The following is a 12,454-nucleotide window of genomic DNA, read 5'->3' as shown; positions in this document are numbered from 1 at the left end:
AAAACATTACATACACTATATACCATGTATTTGACGCACACACGCATGCATACTATTTATTGTCAAACTTTTGTTCGTGACGTTTGTTGTCAAATTGAGAATATATTAATTTATTGTTTGTCTTTGTTTATATTTTTTATAGTGTAGTCTTGGCGAAATTTGTGATTATAGAAGTATAAAATACAATCATAATAGTATACAAACTTACAATTCCAATTAATTATTTATAGTCGAATTTCGACTACTGCGGGACCTCTAGTTCAGATAAATGTGTAAACTGACAGTCGAAGTCAAGGTCTCCGAACTTATTTTGTGAACTTAAAATCGTAGTATAGTGTTAAAAAGTGATCCTGAAATAACAATATTGAAGCGAACAGAGGAGAAGTCAAGTTGAAGGTGCGTGAAGTGGCGATATGATAAAAGAGCGCGGAACAGCGCGCGCCGCCAGTACAGAAGTCACCTGCGCGCGGTGTGCAAGCGCTGCCCGTAGCTAGCTAACGCGTACGCAACCCTAGCGCCCTCACTCGCCTCGCAGTGGCAAAGAGCACCAGTAGGTACATCCTCCGGTAGTGAATGTGTTCTCGTTCTCGACAACTACGATTCTGGTAAAGGATCCATCGCCTGTACAAATTAAACTGCGCAGGTGAGTTTTGGTATTTCATTAATTATTTAAAACTTGGACGAGTCACGTGACGAGATGTTCAAGATTTTTAATACCATCATTCAGATTTTCCAATTTCACATAATTCAAAATTTATTTTGCTTTAATTGGTTAGACCAACCCGCAGCCCAGTAGTTTTAAGTGGTTACTGGAGCTCATAGACACTATATAATTAATATTCATTGCTAATAAATTTCTCAGAGACGATCTCTTACTAATGTACAAGGTAATGAATAACAAGTATAAGTAAGGTAATTTTTATATAATAATAAAATATTTTCCTAATGTTCATATTCCATATTGTACATATAAAATAAACTGGACAAAAAAATAATAAACTATATTTTCTAATACAAAACGTCTAACAACCAAGGAATTCGGTCTTAAATAATTAGTAATTATACGGTAGTTACTGTGTTGATTAACAGTCTACCAAGGCTATAACCATCCTCTATTGTAGGCTCTGCAGTCATGTAAAACAATCGTCAGCACCAGGAATGTGTACTTCGTGACGATCTAATAATCTAACGTCGCTGCGAAACGATAATCATGAACATCTCGCTAATATGATGAGACTGGCCCGATCAAAGGTTACGGAGATCAAACGATGTTAATTTAATGAAACCAAATTCCTAAAACAAAGTTATCGTCACATTATAAATAAGACATTTATGATATTCTGAAACAAGTCATTGGACTATACTAATCGACGGACTGATTGTATTTTTTAATTTAATAATAATTGGTCGGGTTTTAAATGTCACATATAAATGTCGATGATTTATACATTTACTACTCATTAGTACAGTAACAGTGAAGCAGAGCCGCGAGTAGTTAGTTTAAACATCATTAATAGACGCAACATTCCACTAAGAAAGGAGCTCGGTTTTGAAGCCAAGGATTCACCAAGGCGTTCTGGTGGCGTTAGTATTCCCAACGCGTGTTACAGCGCAAAGCGGTGGCCGCGTGACGTAAGGTCACTACGCCTGGCCAGTGACATGACATGAGATTAACATGCCTCCCTAGCGGGCTAAGACGCTACCTCGACAACCACGACCACGTACGGAACGTAGTGAACATTAGCAAAACTCCGATGGACAAAATACTTGATAAAATACATTATGTCGCATTTACGTGACGAATAGCGTCCGTATCAAGCTCAATCTTCACTTTATACTGCATGTACACAAATGTCTAAAATTTCATAAAAAAACATTAAACTGTTTTACTATACTGCGGAATATTTCATTACAGAAACCTAAATGCGCAGAAATATTTCTTAGAAACAAAAAAAATAGGAAGGTAATTAGCAGAATATAAAAATATCGACGAATAGCACGTTAGTTATCCGTGATTACGAGAACTCTTAAGTATTCTTAACGTCGGAAATAAAAAATAAAAAAGATTATATTAACCCTAAAAACTTTTTAATTATATTAACATAATTATGTACAGAATAATTAAATGTCACTTATTGATCTAATCCATTTGAAGGTTAAATAAAGTAAAGAAAATTTCCTTTCGACGCGGAAGATTAATTAATACCTGTTATACCAATCTGTCATACCAAAGGTTAATTAATCTAGGACATTAATAAAACCCAAACGTTGATGTGGAATATTAAAAAACAGCCGCATAAATGAAACGAACAGTTTTAAAAAAATAAAGACGTTCAATGTAATAAAAGATTATAAGATTTGCACTAATGACAATACGAGGCTAATACGAATCCAAGATAAATACGTACCTATTATTTTTTGTTATATATATTTTTTCCGATATAGTCTCATTGACGTCAATGCACGTTTGAGTTGGAAAATTACTGCACTCAACAAAAACACTGAACTCGTATACAATAAACGAGTTATTTTACATATCTAATTTCAAGAGAAGTGGTTCAATGACCCTGGCAATATGAACACGGGTTCTGAAATCGATTCCCGGTCATAGTATCTTTGTCAAACGTATTCGGTGTATGGGTGTTCTTGTTTCGAATGTGTTTCCGGCTCTCATAAGACAAAAGAAAAATCTAAAAATCCAACTGTAAATGGAAATTTTTTTTTTTGGTTTTACTCTCTTATTCTACTTTGATAGGGGTTCCTAAAAATTTCTACAATGTACTTTACAACTTTTACTAATTTCTGTGTCTCTTTCAACGCAATTCATGTTTTTTTTTGTATTTTATTTAACTTATACTCTAAAATTCCTTTTTTTTTCTACAACTATATATTATAATTGTAAAATATGTTATTAAACATAAAACATAAAATATGTTATTAAACATAAAACACTTGTTATTATTTTTAAATTTTTAAATATAATTTCTAGCAATTTTAATAATCTATATAACAGCTTTGGATATAACACTAAAAAAAATTATTGCGAACTTGAGTACTATGAAACTTAATATTCCTTTATTTGCATTAATTCGTTGCTGATGACACAATCTGATTGATGACTGTTTGCTGTAATTCCGAGTTTATTATTTAAAATATATTTTTTTAATTTACAAAGCTTACCTCGGACACTTATTTACATGTAGCAAGTACATTAGACTACTTAAGTAATTATTACAATAACTATGATTGAAGTGCTAGATCTATTCTCTAGTAGATCTATTTCTTTAAATTGAGGAGAGCTATTTTCGCGATCTTTTGATTCGAAATTTGTTCCTCTGAGCAACACTCAATATTTGCTGAACGGATTTTGATTAATTTTTCTATGATCCAAAGATAAAGGGAATTAAAACTCGTATATACATATTATTATTATCATTCCTCGCTATATATACAGGACCCAGAAAGAGATATAACAATAGCTAGTTGGTACGTTATTAATTAAATGTTTGAGTTAGATAATTTCAAACTTAACTCGGTATAGAGCACAATTTACTCTAATAATTTCTAACAAAAGTAGAAAGCTGTAAAATATTATAAACGAAAAAAAAAAAAATTTAACCCGGCCTTCTCTTTGTTTTTATTTTACGTTTTTTCTAATTTATTAGATAATTCAGAACGTATTTATATTTATACACAATAGGCTATTGTTGCAATTTAGGACTTAAACGGTTTATCAACAATGTTAGTATAATTAAAATGTTGAAATTGATTTCAAATCAAATAGCGTGTTTTGTTTTTGTATTCATTTTCCCTATTTCATAACAACATGACACGGCACATCAACTGGAAAATCAGATTTTTTTCATATTCCAAAACCTTGAATTTAACACATTTTATGCACATGCATATCATTAAGCTATAAATTATTATTAAATGTATGTTCGTTGTTTCCATCTGTGCAACTCTATTACCTATATTAAAGCATAAAATCTTTAAATAAAGGATATTTTTGTTTCTGTGCTATGCGACGTATTTGGGGGACCATTTTACTCCCGAACTACAAGCATTCAATTTCAGCCCTAATTATACAACTATTCATTTAATTCAATTCTTAATGAATCTAACCTTATTAATAAGAATTAGTAATAAGAATTTTCTTTTAAAAAACATGTAAAATACATGTTCTAAACTCAATCAATAAGCATCACTTTAAACTACATGTTATTTGTATGAAAATTACTATTGCATTATCTCTACAATTATTAACCTAACACAAAAAATTAAATAGACGCTGTGGTGTGTCAAAATAAACACCAAATCCGTTGAAGGTTTATAGGAACTGTGATAATTAACATAAAAGTGACGTGTACATATAGCAAGGATGGCCACCATGAATGGTATAGCTAGTGTTAGAGCACGTCCCGTGCGGCCTCGTGTGATCGACTTGCGCCTGCAAATGTTTACATTTACACCGGCGACGTCCACTGCGCCACCCGACCACCGATCAGTTGCAAAAGAACGCCTCCGAATTGAGTTCAGGGTCGAGACCGCTGCCTCCGGGTGTTGCGCAAAACATATACACAACGGACAATTCGTTACTATATTCTTTAGAATCAATTTTATTAATTCATGACTCAACAGCTTCTTCTTCAAATATAATGATATCTTTGTCGAGTTTATCAACTTTAATCTTTGAATTGCACATGTTACGCGATCGACATTTACTTGTATTCGTTTCGGTATTCATTAAAAACAAATATTGTGGTGTGCAATGTGTGTGGTAATTTCTTTTAGCCATTTGGATCGTAGACTCCGCCCTTTCGGCCATAACAAACGAATGAACTCAAGACTTTGCGCGCAAATGTACTAAATAAATATTCCTAACTTACATTTTACCGTGGAATATTACAATAAATAAATATTTAACTAATACAAATTATTTATTTGTTATTCAAAACAAGAATTGATCAATTAGTTACATTTTAATTGATAAATACAATTTAATTGAACGCATTACTTTCGTTTCATTGTGCTTCATAAACTTGTGCCGGTGCTAGCTTGATCTAAAAAAGAGCAAAACTTCAACGACTCTCTATGGGACTTGGTTGGTTAACATAAATATACATACATACAAAGGCTTTTGTTTTATAAAGCACAAGTCCGGCCTCGCGTGGAGTACTGCTCCCATCTCTGGGCCGGGGCTCCCAAATACCAGCTTCTTCCATTTGACTCCCTACAGAGGAGGGCCGTTCGGATTGTCGATAATCCCATTCTCACGGATCGTTTGGAACCTCTGGGTCTGCGGAGGAACTTCGGTTCCCTCTGTATTCTGTACCGTATGTTCCATGGGGAGTGCTCGAGATGATACCGTCATCTCGTTTTTACCATCGCACCGCCCGCCACCGGAGTAGAGTTCATCCATACTACCTGGAGCCACTACGTTCATCCACAGTGCGTTTCCAGAGATCTTTTTTGCCACGTACCATCCGGCTATGGAATGAGCTCCCCTCCACGGTGTTTCCCGAGCGCTATGACCTGTCCTTCTTCAAATGTAGAGTATTAAACGGTAGGCAGCGGCTTGGCTCTGCCCCTGGCATTGCTGACGTCCATGAGCGACGGTAACCACTCACCATCAGGTGGGCCGTATGCTAGTCTGCCTATACGGCAATAAAAAAAAACAACATAATAACTTCATCGTGGAAGTCATCCGTGAATACTAGTACTCCAACCGCCTTACCTATAACGCTTTTAATCACGCCTAACGACGCACTGTACGTTTCCAGTTACATTTCCTATTTAAAACTAACTCTGGAAACTAAATACAACCTTACATTTATGATATAGCTCTTGGTCGATATATATAATGTAGACATGGGCGGTGGAAATCACTTTCCCCATGTTCGCCACCTTCAAAGATAAAACTTACTTCAAGTCCCTTCAAAGCAATAAAAACAAATACCTAATAAATTAAAAACAGTTTTTAAATTTAACGCAAACCTTACAACGGCTTAATCATACAGCGATTATTTTTACATGTTATTACAACAATGACCCGACCTACTTATTATATTATACCTAATAATGTACCAACCACGAGATGAACGGATATTGTACATTTGTATGAAAGGGCCTCTCTAATTTCGTTCTATGGAGATCGATACGTAAGACACAAAAGTAAGTCGATGTCATCATGGGCCGCATTTTTTTATTTATTGCTTAGGTGTGTGTGTGGCCGAACTCACGGCCCACCTGCTGTTAAGTGCTTACCGGAGCCCATAGACATCTACGACGGAAATGCCGCCACCCACCCCGAGATATGAGTTCTAAGGTCTTAGTATAGCTACAACGGCTGCCCCACCTTATTACTGCTTCACGGCAGAAATAGACAAGGCGGTGGTACCTACCCCTGCGGACTCACAAGAGGTCCTACCACCAGTAATAAAATAGTTTTTTATTTATTGCTTAGATGGGTGAACGAGCTCACAACCCACCTGGTGTTAAGTGGTTACTGGAGCCTATAGACATTTATGACGTACTAAAATTTGCGGGTTTGAAATTTGTTGAGTACGTATTTCATCAGAAAAATTGGTACCCGCCTGGAATTCGAACACCGGTGCATCGCTCAATATAGCCTCTAAAACATAGTTTCTAACCGTCGTTGGTTCTACTATTTATCGAGAGCAGCGCACTACTATACTAGTGTTGTACAAATCTGATTCACTCAAACGACCGCTCTAGATTCTGCAATCAGCCGTAACACGCACACAAACATTGGACTCACTTTTCACCAATGACAGACTTTATTAGACGGCATTATTTTCGACATCCAATTCTACATTTTTATACTGAACCAAGGTTGATATGACCATAAAGATACATATGCTTGTGACATAGGAAATCAGTATTGACCATTACTACCCAAATTTACCATAATCATAATATTTAAGCATATTATTTGTAAAAATTAGATTGTGGGTCAAAGTACTCAATAGAAAACGTTACAAGTAGCCTGAATATACCAAATTGTATTAGATTTTTAAGCTTATATGTATTTGTTTGCATTGGCAGCCTCATTCTTAGAAACAATGTTCGAGGTATCAATTATAAATATTCACGCTTAATCGAGTATTTCTTGATTATAATACGGAAGACAAAAGCATTTACAGATGTGATCTTGATTATATTATATATATACTCATAAATGTAAATAAACATTTGAATAGAGTTGTTATAGCATTAACCTTGCAGTTTTAATTTTTAAATAAGCTAAGACCGTGGGCACTAAAATAAATAAATTCAAGGCACACTTGACGTATTTTATTTGCTCGAATAAATAATAGATAAAAAAACAATCGTTTAATGCGTGGCTAGTGCTACAATAAACATTTTTACTTTTACAAAAACCTAATATCAGCTTATGACATCGCTGAACAATGAATTATAGCAGTTAATGTTGCAACAAGTGACGTCATATTTAAAACCACAATAGGTACCATAGAAAATCGAATACATTGCATTTGTACAGTGAAATAAAAACCTTGACAAATGAATGCAACATCATTCATACATTGTTAGCAATCTTGTCGTTAATAATGACCCAACAAAAGTACTTCGTAACGTTACGGAATCGATGCGAAAATCAACTACCGAGATCGATGATTTCATCCACATTGTTAGAAAACCAAGTTTCAATGGAAACAAAACCGTATGTAGCTCTTCATCAATATCAACACACAAGGCCTTAAAACATGAAAAATCACCTTGAAACCTTCGAAAGTACCCAATTTATTTTTCTAATTTCCGACCAAAGAACCAGGTTAGATTGTATCTGTGATTGTGGAAGTAAATAAACTGTATGAGTTACACAAATATAGTTAAGTAGAAGATCGTCACAAGCCTGCGTGTCTGCGTTCGTTCGTCTGCACAAGAGTCAGAGTTAGCAATGCTCGCTGACCTTGTATTTTGTACTGTATTTCTTTTTCGCTACCGGTGTCCAATGAAAAAAGTGGACGAATCGTTTTCTGCATAATATGTTCAGCGACATCAGTAATACTAATTATGTTCCGATTGATTTTACGCCCATTCTCAGAATTTGATACACTAATTATATAAATACGATTATGGTTACTAGACCACAGCTATTAGAAATATTAGAAATATTTTGTTTATTAAAAATATTATAAAAGGCTATAGAAAAATCTTTGTATCATTTAACTTTAATACGACTACATTCAAAATGTACAAAACTTATTATAAATAAGTGACTAATAATAAAATATAAAACTAGAGCAACAGCGATTTATTCCAATGAACCTTGTATTACATGGATTCATTAGGCTCTACAATCATGAGAAATTAATCACTCACGCTTTCAGATTGAAAATAGTAAAATAGGAGTTTCAATTATAATGTCACAATTTTAATTGTGGCAGCCCTATTTGTGAGACGAATCACACATGCTTTCTATCTACTGGAGTTCTGCTGGAAATGCTATACATTGAAAACTAATTACAATAACAAAATGGAGTTTTCGACGTCTCCGATAGCGTGCAAACACGCGCCACTGTAGATGACGACGATAGGTACCGACAAAATCATATTACATACAATATTGCTGTCAGTACTAAAAATATTTCGTCCACTTAAGCGTCACGTTGTTATAAAACGCCGATATCAATGAATTAATATTATTACCATCGTCATTAAAATAAACTAAACTATAATAAAATAAACGCAATAAACGCAATTTAATTTTACACAAGGTGACGACCCAACGGTTTCACCTGCGTAAAATATGTAATTCTAAAGCAATGAAGTACGTTTTTTTTGCCACAACAAAAAGCATTTTGTCATTCCTATGCCTATTATAACTCGTTGCGCTGCATAAGAACAATCAAACACATTTTCGTGATTATGATATTATTACAATTATAATTTATTAAAGCTATCTTGTTATATACCTACTTAGTACGTATTTCTATTGAAACTATGTAGTATATATATGTACTTTTCTATTATTAATAATGTAGGTATTTTGCCTAGTTAATTAATTTTAAAGATTGCATCAGGAAATCGTATTAGGACATTAATATTATGTTGGCAATTGTCGCAACAATGATTTTTAAGTAATGATGCAAAGGTCGGCCGCTGGATCACAGATTGATAAAAAAACTTTTTGTTGAAAAACCATTCCAGAGATAGACGGTTTCGACAGTTAAAAAGCAATTATATAATATAGTACAGTATAGAGTCTTGCCTCTAGGACGATATATGTAAGAGGGAATTGAGCAAAGAAACTGTATATGATAGAAGAGTATGGAAGAAGAAAACATGTTGATCAGACCCTAGGTGACTGGGAGAAGGGCAGGAGAATGATGATGAGTGTACAGGAATCTACAATATTATTACAAGTTTTCTCTGACATCAAAAAATTAATGCCAAGCATTAAAATTCAATGCACTTCGGAACGTAGCGTGGAGAAGAAGGATTATACAGAATCCAAATCCGATACAGGTAACAGGGCAAGGCAAAGCCGTCGTTGACCGAAACATGTCTTGTTGGATCTCCTGGATCCACTCTCGGTGATTTTAGTCACTTCAAGCATCGGTCACCGTCCTCTTCCTCCTTCGTCCTGGTCCACCGTCTGAACTCTTCGTCGCATTCGGTAAAAGGACTAACCCACAGACACAACCCACTGAGTTTCTCGCCGGACCTTTTCAGTGGTACATTCTGCAAAGCAGTGCTCTTACTAGAGCCTGTATTGACAAATTCTTAGTTGATTTAGTTGAGTCCGTGAACTCCCCCACCCGTCCGCGCGTAGCTGTTATAGCCCCTTAATTTACCAGCGAACAAATAGGGGAAAAACAGAAGACTAAAGGAAGGGTAATATGAGGGCGTTCCAGCCATAGCTTGTAGGGAGCCACTTGAGTATTTGAATAGTTACAAACACAATTATAGTATATACAGTCAAAACCGTTTACTGCGACATCGTTTAATACAACATGCCGGTTATAATAACCAAGAACAAAGGTCCCGGCTGAATGCTATATGACCGCCTTATTAAAAATATTGCTTTCTACGACATTGGTAATAACGACATACCTCATAAAACGACCACATTTATCTAATATTTCGGAGAATTAGATCTGTTAGAACGACCGGCTCAGCTGTATTGTAAACAATTTGAATAGGTATGCACATTTGTCTTCAATGGCTTTTAAAATCAGGAAAGAAAACAATAGGATTTAGTTTAGTGTAGGGTCTTTTCTAATTCTTAGAAACAAAACACGTGCATGCGGTAGAGTCAAAGCCCGCTTCTTCATATCTCTTCAGTTAGTTTGTTACTTATCTATACACAAGCACCAAAACTTTGTGGAGTTATTCGTGAAACTTTCAAAATGTCGCAAAGAAAAATAAAACAAATTAATTTTGAAGAAAAATCGCGTATTATGTAAATATATTTTTCCAATAAATCCCTATCGATTTGTTTGTACTTGCACGACACACATTAAACATCACCGGTTGTTACGACTATCGGTTTTTACGACTGAATATGAGCAGTCTCTTCGATGTCGTTATAACAGATTTTGACTGTACTTATTACGAAAAAGTATCGGTCCCCATAAATAAAATAAATAAATAAATAAATATTTACAAACAATGACGCCACGTTAACCGGCCCCGTGATAAGTTCGTAAAGAACTTGTGTTACAGGTACCAGATAACGGATATAAATGTAAGATTTTTATTATACACATACATATATTTAATATACATCCATAACCTAGGAAAAGACATTTATATTTATCATACAAATATCTTCCCTTGGCGGGATTCGAACCCACGACCCCCTTGTGTAGTGACCATGTCACTTACCACTACACCAGACGGCCGTTAAATAAATAATCAATAAAAAACCAGAACAATCAATTAGTAAATTTCTTTGTTTAAATAAGATTTTTCCAATTGTAATTATACTAAACAATGCCACACTATTTAATTCATTACTAAAACGTTATCATTAGAATGAAAACAATTTTGTTATAATTTACTAGTTTATGTCGTATGAAATAAAACCTATTTCTTTACATATTAACTGCTATAAAAGAGAAAAAAAGAAAACTCACACATAATACATAATTTTATGTGTTTTCTATTTTTGCCGTGTAACTAAATGGCAAAAAACAGAACCTTACAGCTTAATGACGTCCTTCTCGCGGGCCGTATCTCAGTATAACAAAAAAAATACTCAGAAATTTTTAGGAAGATATATTCCATGTATATACCACACAACGATGTTTCGAAAAAAGAGACGGTTGCACTACATATTGAAAGTTGAGCTGGTTGTAAAAAACAAGATGAGATAGGATGAAAAAGTATCGGTATGGCGGTGGCGGGTGGCGGTTATTTATTGAGACTGTTTCAGTTTGTCTTGGCAGTTTTGTATTTAACCCTCTAAAGCCTCATTATAGAATTCACATTGCATATTAGAGATAAAAATTGTAAAACGATTTTTTTATGAAAGACCATCAGTACCAATCGTTAAAAATATACCTGGGGGTAGACAATATAGTTACAATAATTTCTATTTATTATCTCTACACTCAGATTCTACCAATTTCTTATACCACCTATAAATTAAGTTGGCCATTGTGGGGTGGCGCATTTACGTTGTAGATGTCTATGAGCTCCAGTAACCACTTAACACCAGGTGGGCTGTGAGCTCGTCCACCCATCTAAGCAATAAAAAAAAACTTAAGTTTAGCTTCGTATTTAATAATGTGACCTGAACAAATGACCATTTCTTCGTTGTCAGTATTGCTCTTGATCTTTTATTTATGCTCGTCGATTGTAAATACCAGGGACACTACTTGAATGTCAATTTGACATGTTTTTCCCCGCAACCAACTTCAAACAATAAAGTATGAAAGATAAAATAATGAGTTTTATTCATAAGGTTTTCCGTGAGTAATCCAATAATGATGCTTTGAAAAGGCAGATTATTTATCGTTTAATTGTTACAATAAACTACTATTTTAACTAAAGTATATAATAAAACGCCGCATTTGCTTTCACAGAACATAAAGTAGTAGACCATTTTATTCTCCTTCTCTACTATTAATTGATACTAACTGATTTAGGTACATAATATTTTTTTCGGTATTGGAATTGTATAATATGGTATTGGTAGAATAACCGTTCGAATATCTTAATTCTGAACTGCCGCAGTATGTGTTCTAATGTAAATTAAGGTAATATTGTTTGACGTTTGTATTCAAGAGGCCGACTAAGTCCACTGGCATGTAAAAATAATTATAATTCCAAGTTCGTCCATTCCCACGCGACGACCATGAAAGCAATGGTTAGCAGATGTGCAATCAGTACTTGCTACATTTCCAGAACAACTCTGGAGACTACACAAAAACTATCATCAACAGTAAAACTAAATGAAACA

At 34.4% G+C, this 12,454-nt stretch overlaps 1 protein-coding gene across 2 annotated transcripts in view; it reads left to right on the top strand.

Annotated features, from left to right (window-relative positions):
* The first annotated feature begins 115 nt into the window (after nucleotides 1–115).
* LOC101741086 (elongation of very long chain fatty acids protein AAEL008004) overlaps nucleotides 116–12,454 on the top strand; it is a 34,246-nt gene continuing 21,907 nt past the window's right edge. The window contains exon 1 of one of the 2 annotated variants that reach the window (XM_004931894.4): nucleotides 116–643. The gene's annotated coding sequence lies outside the window, so the exon portion shown is untranslated. The remainder of the gene's footprint in view (nucleotides 644–12,454) is intronic. The other variant, XM_004931895.3, reaches the window with a different exon arrangement.

This window comes from Bombyx mori, chromosome 22 (genome assembly GCF_030269925.1).
Source record: "Bombyx mori chromosome 22, ASM3026992v2".
NCBI classification, from domain to species: Eukaryota; Metazoa; Arthropoda; class Insecta; order Lepidoptera; family Bombycidae; genus Bombyx; species Bombyx mori.
This window is presented reverse-complemented; position numbering and strand designations above follow the sequence as displayed.